The sequence below is a fragment of the Acomys minous genome, assembly GCF_964271855.1.
Source record: "Acomys minous genome assembly, chromosome: 1".
NCBI classification, from domain to species: Eukaryota; Metazoa; Chordata; class Mammalia; order Rodentia; family Muridae; genus Acomys; species Acomys minous.
Window position 1 is genome coordinate 35,556,212 of NC_140483.1, and position 12,611 is coordinate 35,568,822.

The 12,611-nt window shown below is 37.7% G+C and overlaps 1 protein-coding gene across 5 annotated transcripts in view; it reads left to right on the plus strand.

Moving 5' to 3' along the window:
* The window catches only part of RASAL2 (RAS protein activator like 2), a 261,261-nt gene that overhangs the window by 82,232 nt on the left and 166,418 nt on the right, over nt 1-12,611 (plus strand). The gene's annotated exons all lie outside the window — the stretch shown is intronic.

Below are 12,611 nucleotides of genomic sequence, written 5' to 3' on the forward strand. Positions count from 1 at the left end.
AAGAAAAAATTTAAAGCATATATTTTTATTTATTTTACATTTTTAATTAAAATATAATTATATTACTTTCTCTCTTCCCTCGAGCCCCTCCGGTATCCCATCTCTTCTCCCATGCTCCCACCTCCAAATTAACAACTTTATTCTTTGATTACTATTATTATTATTATTACTTACCTATATTATATATATGGACAAATATATAAATACAACCAGTGGAATCTATTTTTGTTGTTTGTTGGCATATGATTTCAGGGCTGACAGCGTTGTATTTGATAGCTCATTCCTGGGGGAGGCTAATCCTCCTCTCACAGCAGTCATTAGCTGCTTGTAGTTCTTTGTCCCTATGCAATTTTAATTTTACCCCTTTCCTGTTTGCCTGTCTATTGATACTGACATAATTAAGGTCTTGTTTATAATATTTTCTAAGATAGGCAGTCAGACTACAGACTTCCTGGTATTTTGACTCTTAAAATCTTTCTATTCTTTCTTTCAAAATGTTCCTAAGCCTTACATGCCAGATGAGTGAGGCAGATGTATATATTGGGGCTAGGTACTCCACAATCCATTGATCTTTATCTCAAGTTGCAATTTTTTGTAATGATCTCCATTTGCTATAAAGGGAAAATTTTTTTGATTAGGGGTGATAGCTACACTTATCTGTGCATATAAGGATAACATTTAGAATATAGTTAACGAGTTGTGCTGGTCTAGCAAAGTGGAGGTGGTAGTTTCTCTTCTAAGATCCATGACCACACTAGCCACGGGTAGTTGGGTAGGTTTCTAGTACCAAACATGATTCCCCCTATGTTGAGTAGACCTTAGACAGCTGTGGTTACCACCAACATGTGAATGCGCTCTTGCACCTTCACAGTACCTTGCTGTGGTGGTTGGCCATTGTTGTACCACGCACAGCTAGGTAGGACTCTTCATTGCTTCCTCCCTTGGCAGCTTACGTAGTACTTTCTGGTACGATGGAAGCTAAATCACAGGAAAGAAGCTTTGAGTTTAGATCTGATTGAATAATCTGAATTCTGTATCCTAAATGTGCAGTATCTTGGGATTTACCTTCAACCTCTGAGAGGCAACCAAAAGTAATAGCAGTAGCTGGTATTGTTTTGGGAGTCATTTGGACGAGTCTGTCTGGTACTGGGGTTTTTCCTAGAAACTGTGGTTTTTGCATAGAGCATTGTCCTCTATCCCAAGTAGCATGACTTTACACACACACACACACACACACACACACACACACACACACACACACTACCATGTCCTAGCAAAATTATTCTTTTACTTAAAATATATAGTACATTTCCTCAAGAATTACTTGGTTTTTATCTACTCTTCCAAATAGACAATACTTTTCTCATGTTCATTTTCTGGAAACGAGTTGGAGATTGTCAAACTCTCAGATGAGCAGAAGTTATTCTACCAGGTATGCGATGCATCATTCTAAAGCTCCCATTCTAAAACTACTCAGTTGAGTGAAAAAGTTGTAGAAAATCTATCCTTACCCCCACCGCTTGGACACCATAGCTTTTTTAGGCTGGGTATATTGCCTGTTAATTTTACCTTTAATTTGAATAAAACTTATTTCAAATCTTAGTTGTTGTTTAACATAAATTTATACCTGCCTCTCAATTTAGTTTTTTTATTCAGTTGCCAAAATAGATTTTGTTTTCTTTTAGTTCTAAGCTGTTCACTGAAAACCAGTGGAGTTTCCAGTAACAACCCCAAATTACTCATCAACCAAATCCTGCCCCTACCCCAATTTTTTAATGAGATGCTAGATATCAAATTCTCTTTTCACACATGCTTGGCAGGCAGCATACCACTGAGTTATACTCCAGCTATGAAATAGTTTGTTCAGTGGAAGTTGGAACTTTAATCATTCCTTTGCTTTTCAACCCCACATAGGTGAGTAGTTATACTTTCTTGTTTTTCATAGCTTATGGCTTCTCAGTGATATTGAAAAAATAAAACAATACAAGAAACATTTTCATTTTATATGCTATGATTGGCAGTGTAATTTTACTGGTTAAAATTTGAAATGTGTTATGTGAAACACTAAATAAGCGGAATTTTATGTTAGCCACTAATTTTAGATGTAACTTGTTCCCTTCATTCTCGTTGGATCCCTTCTTTTTCCTTTCTCACTGAAGACTGAGGATGACACAAATTAATATAACCCATTAGGGACATTCTAGGACAGCGTTTCTCATCCCATGAGTCACAATGCCCTTGGGATTTGAATGATTCTTTCCCGAGTCACCTAAGACTGGTGGAAAATACATTGTAATATTTATTTTAGAATTCATAACAGTAACAAAATTATAGTTATGAAATGGCAGTGGAAATGTTTTTTTAGTGGGGGTGGTCACTACAACATAAGGAACTATAATAAAGGGTCACAATGTTAGGAAGGTTGAAAACCACTGTAATAGGAGTTTTTAATAGTAAAGAAATAGAGCTACTAAGCAAATAACAATGCTCAATAAGATTTGGGTTTAAGCTAGGTTGGTGGTGCACACCTGTAATCACAGCATTTGGGGAGACAGAGGCAGATGGATTACTGTGAGTTCGAGGGCAGCCTGGTCTACAAAATGAGTCCAGGACAGCCAAGACTACACAGAGAAGCCCTGTTTTGAATAACAACAACAAAAAGATTTGGCTTTAAATTTATTTGAAGTATTAAGAGGCTTCCAGGTTAACAAAAGGAGTAAAGATATTCCAGCAGAGAGAACAGTGCGAAAGATTGAAACCCATTTGCAGAAGTTAGTTCATAAAGTGAAAAAGCAGAAGGTGGGAGGGTATAGGCAAGTGTTGTTGGCAAGGAAGTGGGGATTTGGTCCTATGATAATACCAAGCCAAAGCTTGTGGATTCAGCGATAACAAGGATTTTATTAAAGGCTAAGATAATCCTGCTTTTGTGTGTATAAATGGTGGACCACTGTTGTTGTTTTTTAATTAATTTATTCAGATTACAACTCAATTGTTATCTGATCACTTGTATCCTCCCGTTCCTCCCTCCTTCCCTCTTTTACCCTATTCCCCTCCCCTAGGTCTAAGACCGAGAGGGACCTCCTCCCCCACTCTATGGCCGTAGGCTGTAAGTCTCATCTTGGTAGCCTGCTTATTCTTTGTTTGAGTACCACCAGGCTTCCCCACCAAAGGGAGGTCATCAAATATGCTGCACCAGAGTTCATGTCAGAGTCAGTCCCCAGGACCACTGTTAAATAGAGAAAATTAACTTGTCTTGGGTTTTAAGCAAGACCTTATAAAAGCCTAAATTTAAAAACAGTGCCTATGATAAATGAGGTCAGAGGTACAAGTGAAAAGGTATTTCTGAAGTAGGTTGGCAGAATTTGAGGAGTAACACAGGAAACAAAATGAAAATAGTGAGTTTATAGAGTAGGAAAATAGATGCCTTTAAGATCAAAATAAAGAGGCAGTTCATTGTGGAAGAGAGTGAGCACGAATTTAGAAATGTTTGTATGGGTACCCTATAAGCACTTATCTGGCTTCATCTGCTGAGACTTCTGTGTGGTAATCAGTGTTCTTCTCATTTTAAAGTCAAGGAAGTAAAACCTCAGAGCGTCGTTCACTGTTTTGATGGTAGACTGTTAGGAAGTAGTATCTCCCAGTATTCACCGTGTTTGAGAGCCTTTCCCTTAGAGCATATATCTAATAGGTAGTCATAAATAAAGAGTTCAGGAACAGGTGTGGTTTTTCGTGTGAGGATACACATTTGGAATGATCAGCTCATGAACATGGAAATCACAGGAAGAGATGAAATGCCTCAGGCTAGGAGTGTTGTGTCAGGGTAGTGAACAACATGTCAAGACTACTGGCCTGGCCTGGCCCATCTGGTGACTCATGCCGTGCTAACCCGAGTCTATAGCAGGGCCTCACAGACTGAGAATTTACCCACAGAGGCGACACCTTTAGTAGTCTAACTTTTATAAACATGTCTATTCATGTATTATATATTATTTATACTTATTAAGTAGGCCCTTATTGACAGAAGGGCCTATGGGAAATCTCTGTGTCTTCCCCTCAGTTTTTTCTGTGAGCCTAAATTTGCTCTACAAATCTAGTCTTGGGTGAGCCAGACGGTGGTGGCACACATCTTTAATTCCAGCACTTGGGAGGCAGAAGCAGGCGGATCTTTGTGAGTTTAGGCCAACCTGGTCTACAGAGTGAGTTCTAGGACAGCTAGAGCTGTTAGAAAAACCTTGTATTGAAAAACTTAAAAAATAAAATAAAATAAATCTAGTCTTGGGCTTGGGTGGTACAGTGCAGCACCCTTTCTCTGCCCTTTAGGTAGTGGGGCCTGGGCAGCCACTTACCTACCCTGTTCCTCCATGTTGTCTGCAGTGTTTAGAATGGGGACAGTGGCATCTAAGTCAGTGTTGCTGTGAGGTTGACCAAGCTAATAGGTGTTACTAGGTGGTGAAAGCTGAAACCCACACCTTAGGCCCTCTGCAGTTGAAGTATCAATTTCATTAATACTGATTGCTTCTTATCTCTAACCCAACACAGCCCTGATGAAAGAGAAGGTGCCTGGGAGGGAGCGCTGTTGCACAATTCACTTTTAAAAAATAGTTGTTGGTTTTTAAAATTGTGGTGATATATACATACAAAAATTGGGCTATCTTAACCATTTTAAGCATATAATTCAATGGCATTTACTTTGAACAACCATCATTATCATCTTCAACTAAAACTGTGTCCATTAAACTCTACTTCCCCATTGTCCCCTCTCCCAGTCCTAGTGACTGTCACCCTGCTTTCTGTCTCCATGAATTTGAGCTGCGGGTACTTCACATAAGTTAAATTGTATAGAATAATACTTGCCATTTTGTACATGTTTGTTTACAGCTTTCTGTAATCACACAACTTTAGAATATTTTCATTACATAAAATGAAACTGGATTTGTTAGCAGTTACTCCCCATTGTCTCACAAATTTCCCACCTTCCAAACATAGACAGTAAATATTTTTCTAGAGTCTATAGACTTGGCTATAGATTTTATATAAGTGGAGTTAATATGTTTTGTCTCTGTCATGTAGCATGATGCTTTCACTGTTAATCATGTTGTAGAATCTGCCAGTATTTCATTTATTTTTACGATCAAATAATATTCTATCCTATAGACTCATAGGCTGTTTTATGGTAGCATTCAGCAGTTGATAGATATTTGGTTTGTTTCTACATTGTTACGTTAGTAGTTACGCTGTTTAACAGACATTCGCAAACTGATTTTTTAAAGAAAATATTTATTTATTTATTTATTTATTTATTTATTTATTTATTTATTACCTATACAGTGCTCTGCCTGCATGTACATCTGTAGGCCAGAGGAGAGTATCAGATCATATTATAGATGGTTGTGAGCCACTATGTAGTTGCTGGGAGTTGAACTCAGGACCTCTGGAAGAGCAGTCAGTGTTCTTAACTGCTGAGCCATCTCTCCATCCCTCGCAAACTGATTTTTATTTGTACATAAATTTTCATTTCTCTTGAGGATTTATCCACATATTTTACATACAAGTACATTTGTTTCATAAAAAAGATTTGGTGTTTTGAGACCTTAAGTCAATTTGATTTTTAATTACTATCTAAGCATATAAACAGTGTTGGTAATTTTTACTCCTGTTTTATGTCCACATATTCAATAAGTATTTGTATGTGCATATATCTTATTTTTTCTAATAGGCTTACTGAGATATAATTCACACACTACACAATTCACCTTTTTAAAGTCCCCCCCCCCCCCCCCGAGACAGGGTTTCTCTGTGTAGCCTTGGCTGTCCTGGACTCGCTTTGTAGACCAGGCTGGCCCCGATCTCACAGAGATCCGCCTGCCTCTGCCTCCCGAGTGCTGGGATTAAAAGCGTGTGCCACCACCACCTGGCTAAAGTGGTTTTTGTTTTTGTTTTTTTTTAAGATTCTAAATTTATGTGCTTGATGAGTGTTTTGCCTGCATGTATGTATGTGCTTCACATTAATACCTGGTACCTATGGAAGCCAGGAGAGGGTGTGGGATGCCTTGGAACTGGAGTTATGGATAGAGGTAAGCCACTGTGTGGGTGTTGGGAATTGAGCCCAGGTCCTCTGGAAGAGGAACAAGTGCCTTTAAGAGCCATATCTTCAGCCCCACAGTTTCCCATCTTAAAGAATATATCTAGTTTTAATCAAATTCTTTTAGTAATTAGTAATTTCCTAGACCTGTACTAAAAATATAAATATAGATAACCTTGTTTATTCTATATTATCTTCTGATAGTTTGATTACAGAGAATAAGGAGATTTGTCTACATTTCTAAGATGATAGTCATATTTTCATTTTCTTGAGGCAGTTTTTAGTTGCTTTCTCATGCTCACACCAGTTTGTTTTCATGAAGAAGCAAAGAGAAGAATGAGTAATGGCTCAGAATGTGTGATTATGAAACCATATCCATACAAGTACACAGGTCCTTAGTGGCTGAGCTTTAGTCAGTAAACCACAGGCATTTTCCTATCATTCTCATGTGAAACTCACATTGAGATATCCTAAAAAGCTGTTTTTACAAAGTAGAAATCCTATGTTCTATTTGTGTTTTTAGATGTTGTCACCAGAGTATCAGAATAATATGAAACTGAAAGGATACCAATTCAGTCATAACTTAGTATGAAATATAATCATAATGTTGGTAAAAGTAAAGGGTGTTTTGAATGCCATGTATGTGGTTTGTTGTTCTGGAGAAAAGTGGTATCTGGTGGTTAGAACATAGGAGTTGCTGTCAGCATTTGTGGGTTTTATTCCCAGATCCAGGCTTTTTTAAGAAGAAAGGCATGATCTATTGCCACTCTGTTATAGTGTGATGCTTTAAGTGCTATAGACATGCTGAATGTTAGTGAAGATTTTATACAGAATAATGCATAACAAACCACTCAAAATACATATGATAGCCATCAGTGGTAGTGATTCCAGTCTCTAAAGTTGTCTTTTTTAGAAAATGTTATTAGTAAGCTAACAAAGACGGTTTTTTAGCTTATTAAGTAAAACAGTGACTTGCTGGGGTGTGGTGAGAGTAGGCGAGGCAGAAGAAGGAAGAGGCAGCATTATAAATGGCACTGAAGTACGACCTGAACCCTGAAGGCCAGGAGGGTGAGCGAGTGGTGTGCTTTCATGGGCTTTCATGGACCTTTTCCCTGTGAAGCAGAGTGTGTAAACACTGCTGTAAAGAACAAACAAGGGAATACCTTATCCATTACAGTGGCTGAAATAAAAACGCAGGGTTCTGGAAAGCAGAATGCTCAAATGCATGGATGGACACCATTTGCACAAACAATGAGAGTGCCAAAGGCCAGCCAGGAACAGTAGGAAGGAGGCAAGATGAGAGGGGCTGCTCCAGGAAAGGAGGCAACTGGTTTGTAACGAGAAAACACGTGGAGATGACGATGGTGACAAGTACCAGTGAGATACCTCAGCCTCCTAGGAAGAAAGTCCTACAGTAGAGACTGAAGAAACATTCGTGAGCAAAGTTAAGGAAAGATTCCTGAGGAACTGAAACCTAGGACTAAGACTTGATCACCAGACAAAAGCAACTATTTAAGCTTCCTTCCAAGAAGAATGTGGATTCCATTTTGGAGGGTTATGGAAACTCTAAGAGATCTGTAGGGAACACATGATAAAAGAGCGTTCTGTTAATGAGCTTGTGGCAGGGATAAAAAGGAGTGCTTCTGTGCAGTGCTGGGCACTCAGCTACCCCACAGATGTGAGACTGCATATGCTGAAATTCTTATGCGTCCAAATCCCAGGTGTATGGAGTGCCACATTTGTGCATTTGTGTGTGTATTTGTGCATGTTAGAACTACGTTAGCTTGTACACCTCTAGATGAGAAGAGTCTTGTTTTGTTATGGAGCTTAACTACCTGGCAGAGAATTCTGCAGCTTTGTTCAATGCCAGTGTTGAGGAAGAGGCTCCTACTGAGTACCACCGGAAAGCCCTGGGAGAGGCAGGCTTTCTCTCACTCTGTAGTCTCTGTAAAAATTTGACTCTGAGGCCTTCTCTTGTTCAAATGATGTGCTTTGAAGACCTTAGTGTATAACAGAGCTGGTGTTTATTTTCTGTTTGATTTAAATAAAAAAAACTAAAGGAGGCACTGCTTTCTTTAAAACTTCTTTGTTCATTTTAATGTCTCTACCAGTGTATTCAGTGATGGACATCAGAAAGACATGCTGTAGAGTATGTTAGTGCCTGTTTGACAAAGCTGCTTTTGTATGTTGGTGGTTCTGTTCCTTTAACACTACACACTTTTCTAATACGTTAATGTTCTGATTCCTAATGCCAAAGGTTCACTGTATACAACTAAACATTCATCCATCCGTGCTTTTTTATTTATTTTTTAAATGATGCTTAAAGAGCCCATCCATTGCAAGTCACCTGTATTGGTTTTTGGCATTTTATCTTTGCTCAGTGTTGATGAATAGTGGCTTTCCCCACGGTTTTTGTATTTGTGTCTAATGCACACTTTAACATGATAGATGCAATGCATCTTGTAGCTACAGTTTTATGGAAAAGTCAGTCTTGTAGGAGTTGTCTTTAAGATCGTCAATAAAGTTTTTCTTAAAAAAAAGAATGATATGCTTTTCAATTCAACAGTTTAAATAAATATTTCTTAATATTTGATGCTTTGCAATCCTTTAGTTTATAAGGTCTCAGGTAACCCAGGCTGGGCCTAAACTAATCCCTAGTCATAGATGATCTTGAGCTCAAGTGTGTTTCATCATGACTGATTTTGATACAGTTTCTATTTAATGTCAGCATTTTGTTGTTGCTTTTTGTCCCGATTTACTTGAGCACATTTCTTTCTGAACACATTATTTTCTGAACACTTGTCCACTGTGAACAGGATCCACTGATCGTGGAAATTTTTAGTGCAGCTGGTTTATTAGTCTCTTGTAGCCTGTTGCAGTGTATTTGCCTAATATGCCTTGTGTGTGTTGCTATTAGTCCCTTGAATGAGACTATATCCTTTAAAAGTGCTTTTTTTGGTCTAATAGTAGTTATTAAACAGAAGTAAAAGTCAATTTTTATGGAGTATTTTTTTCTGATCAAAATTCTGTGATTGTAAATTGGTGTTCTTTCTCTGAAGAATTACTTTATTGCAGGGCTTTTGGTTTTGCTTTTGCTTTTTTCCTTCTTGGTAAAATCGCTATACGATGTCATTTCTGAGCTTTGGGATCTTTGGCCTATGCTTATTTATGCCTATCTGTAGTTTACTCAGGGTTTTTCTATTTATCAGAAAAGCCGAGCTCTTCTGAAGTGGGTTCTTGTGTCATCTGCTCTAAAATTGCTAAATCATGAGGTAGAATTTGGGGGGGGGGGGGATGGTTTATAAATAAAATGAAGTAATAGAATAAAAATTTAAAATGCCTGACTATTCAGGTTGTGATAGTCATGCTTACTTCTGGACGCTATGTAATTAGAATTTATTTTTGCTAAATGAGTATTATTGATTTAGTTTGTATTTGTATTTGGGCAAAATAATAGCAAGTACTGACTAACTACTAAAGAATGAAGTATTTTCTGTGTGTACAGATAATGAAAGATCTCTCAGCTGTGTTATAAAATAAAGAATAAAAAGATTATTAGATTTTTGTTCTTGTAGTTTTGAAAAGCATTTGCTATAGCTTATACATTTCCTAATACATGTACTATAAAGAAAGTAATAAAGTCATATTGTTTGTAAGATGACATACTTTGTATTGTATTAATAAGTAGGATTTCTGCTTTCAAGGCAGCAGAAGTTTTAGAAATAGAGTCAGAGTCAAACTTGAATCTTTCATTGATCTGTTAATTCTGCTTCCCCCCCCCTCCCCCCTACTTTATCTCCGATGAACATTAGTCATAGGTTTCCGTCTTTTCCCAGACGAGAAGTCTCTCCATTCAATGAGCGTTCCTTTAACTTTACTTTCTGGAGTTCTGATGATATGACTTTTGACTCCTTTGTCATTCCAGTATGGTTTGAATCTTTGTTCTCTTCACTGGTTTTTTTTCTCAGCCTATTTCTCTTTTATTTATATTCTGTAAATTCTATTGATTTGAATTCAAAATTACTGATGTTGTCTTCTATTATTTCTATTCTGATAGAAATCCAGTGAATGGTATGTTATTCTTACTGTGTATTTTAGTTTTACTTTTTATTTCCACATAATTCTTTTTTTTTTTGCCAAAGCCCCCAACTCCCTTTCTTTTCTTGGGAGGCTTTCATGGAGTCCAAGTGGGCCTACATTTTGTAGTATAGCCAAAATGGCATTGAATTGCTTGTCCTCCGCTTAAATTTGAATGACAGGTATTATGAGTGTACACTACCACACCTAGTTTTATTAGATGCTGGGGATCAAACCCCGGGCTTTATATATGCTAGACAAACACTACCAATTGAGTTACATACTCAGCTCTTTATTTTTCTAATTTATCTCAAGAGAATTTCTAATTGATAGCAAAGCATTTTATGATGGCCTTTTTTGGGGGCATGGTGGTTCTGTAGGCTTGAGTTCTATTCCCAAGAATGCCATCTTAGATGATTTCAACATGTAATTCTTTTCAGTCGATGGTTTTTTCTTGTTCAAGTAGTGATTTTTCTTAACTTGTTCTCAGAAAGCTACTGGATCTTAGATGTTTTGACTATTAGGAAATGATGGGTCTTATTCATCGTTCATGTTAGCAAATAGTCACTATATTTCAGTTTCATATACAAGTAGCTCCAAACCCATTGACACAGGCTATTGTTTTAATGACAGTTCAGTTTTCTAGTTTTTGCTGTGTTATTTTGATTCAACTAGTGCTTTGTGGAGCTGCTGAAAGTTGGAATTAGTTTCTTTGGGACCAACCATATTGTGCCCCTGGAAGACAAGGTAGTATTTGTCCAATGGGGAAAAAGACTTTGCCAGCAAGGTGGTTTTTTGTTGTTGTTGTTTTGTTTTTTGGTAGGATCCACCTGCCAATAGAGAACAGTTCCAAGCCAGGCATGGTGGCACGTGTCTTTAATTCTAGCACTTGGGAGTCAGAGGTAGGTGGAGCTCTGAGTTTGAGGCGAGCCTGGTCTACAGAGTGAGTTCCAGGACAAATAGGCATGTTGCACTGAAAAACTCTGTCTCAAAAGAAAAGAAACTGAGCCCTTGGTTACCTATTGTTTCTTGTTAGGAGGAAGAGTAGGAGTGCTGTCTCAGATCTGAAGAAAAAGAAAATGTGTTCTTTGCCTGTTACTGTCTCCTACGCATCTCCACTCTCCAGTGACAGCTAGGCTTGCTTACTAATGTCAATAGGAATGTACCCACATCGTCTGTTTCTCTTGTCTGGTATGAGGTGAGACCTGGATTGCCTCCTTGTGTAGAACCATGAGTATTATTTTATTCTCGGCAAATCTCTGTCTTTCCACTTTCAGAGGTGTTAGTGCCTTTCATCTGTTTTCAGTTTTACATAGTTAAATTTAGTAGGCAACAGTAGAAGGAAATAGGTCTATACCATCTTGTATGAATGAAGGCTTGTTTTTAAATTCTTTACTTGTTATCTGTGTCAGTTATCTATTGGTTTTTTTTTAATTGTTTGTTTTAAAGATAGGGTCCCTGGCTAGCCTGGAACTTGTTAAATAGAACAGGCTGACCTCAAATTCACAGAGATCTGCCTGCCTTTGCTTCCTGAGGTTTGGATTAAACATGTGAGTCTGAAGCTTTTAAGTGTTAAACTCTTCTGTGTTCTTGCTTAATGCTTTTTGCATGGTATTGCATGCATAGTCCTATGAGTTTGCCTAGGTATATTGTAAAAGATACTGTCGTAGTTAGGGTTTTTATTACTCTGATAAAACACCAGGCCCAGAAGCAGCTAGAGGAGGAAAGAGTTTAATTTCATTTTATACTTCCAGTGAACAATCCATCCAGTGCAATTCCGTTTTATATATAAACAGAGACCTTTCTAACTGGGTATTCTTGTACTGTAATCCCAGCACTCAGGGAGGCAGAGGCAGGCAGATCTCTGTGAGTGTGAGGCTAGCTTGGTCTACAATGCGAGTTCAGTATAGCTAAGTATACATAGAAACCCTGTTGCGAAAAACAACAACAACAAAGGCCCAACAAATCAAACAAAGACAGACCTACAGGTTCTGATTTCCAGCACCAACATAAAAGCTGAGCATAGCGGTGGGCACCCTAGCTGGAGAGGTAGAGACAGAGCTTCTGGGCTCAATGGCTAGTCAGCCAAAACGGCAAGCTCCTGGGTTAGTGAGATTTTTATCTCAGAAACTGTAGAGGAAGACACAAGTATGCACACATGTTACACACACTCACACACACATAACATATTTTATCTTTTGTATAGATTTTAGTTTAATATTTTTTGCCTGTTTTGTATGGAGATTTTAGGTTGTTGTTGTTTTTCTCTCTCTCTTTAGTCTTGACTTGGGTTAATAATTGAAGAGGTCTGATTATGAATCTAACTCACTATAAATGAAATTGTGTCTGACTAACAAAAATAAGACGAGTCACCAATTAGAAATTTAGTAATGATAGTGAATGATGAAACTATTGTAAGACAAAGATTTACAGTCTTCTTTACAAAATGGAC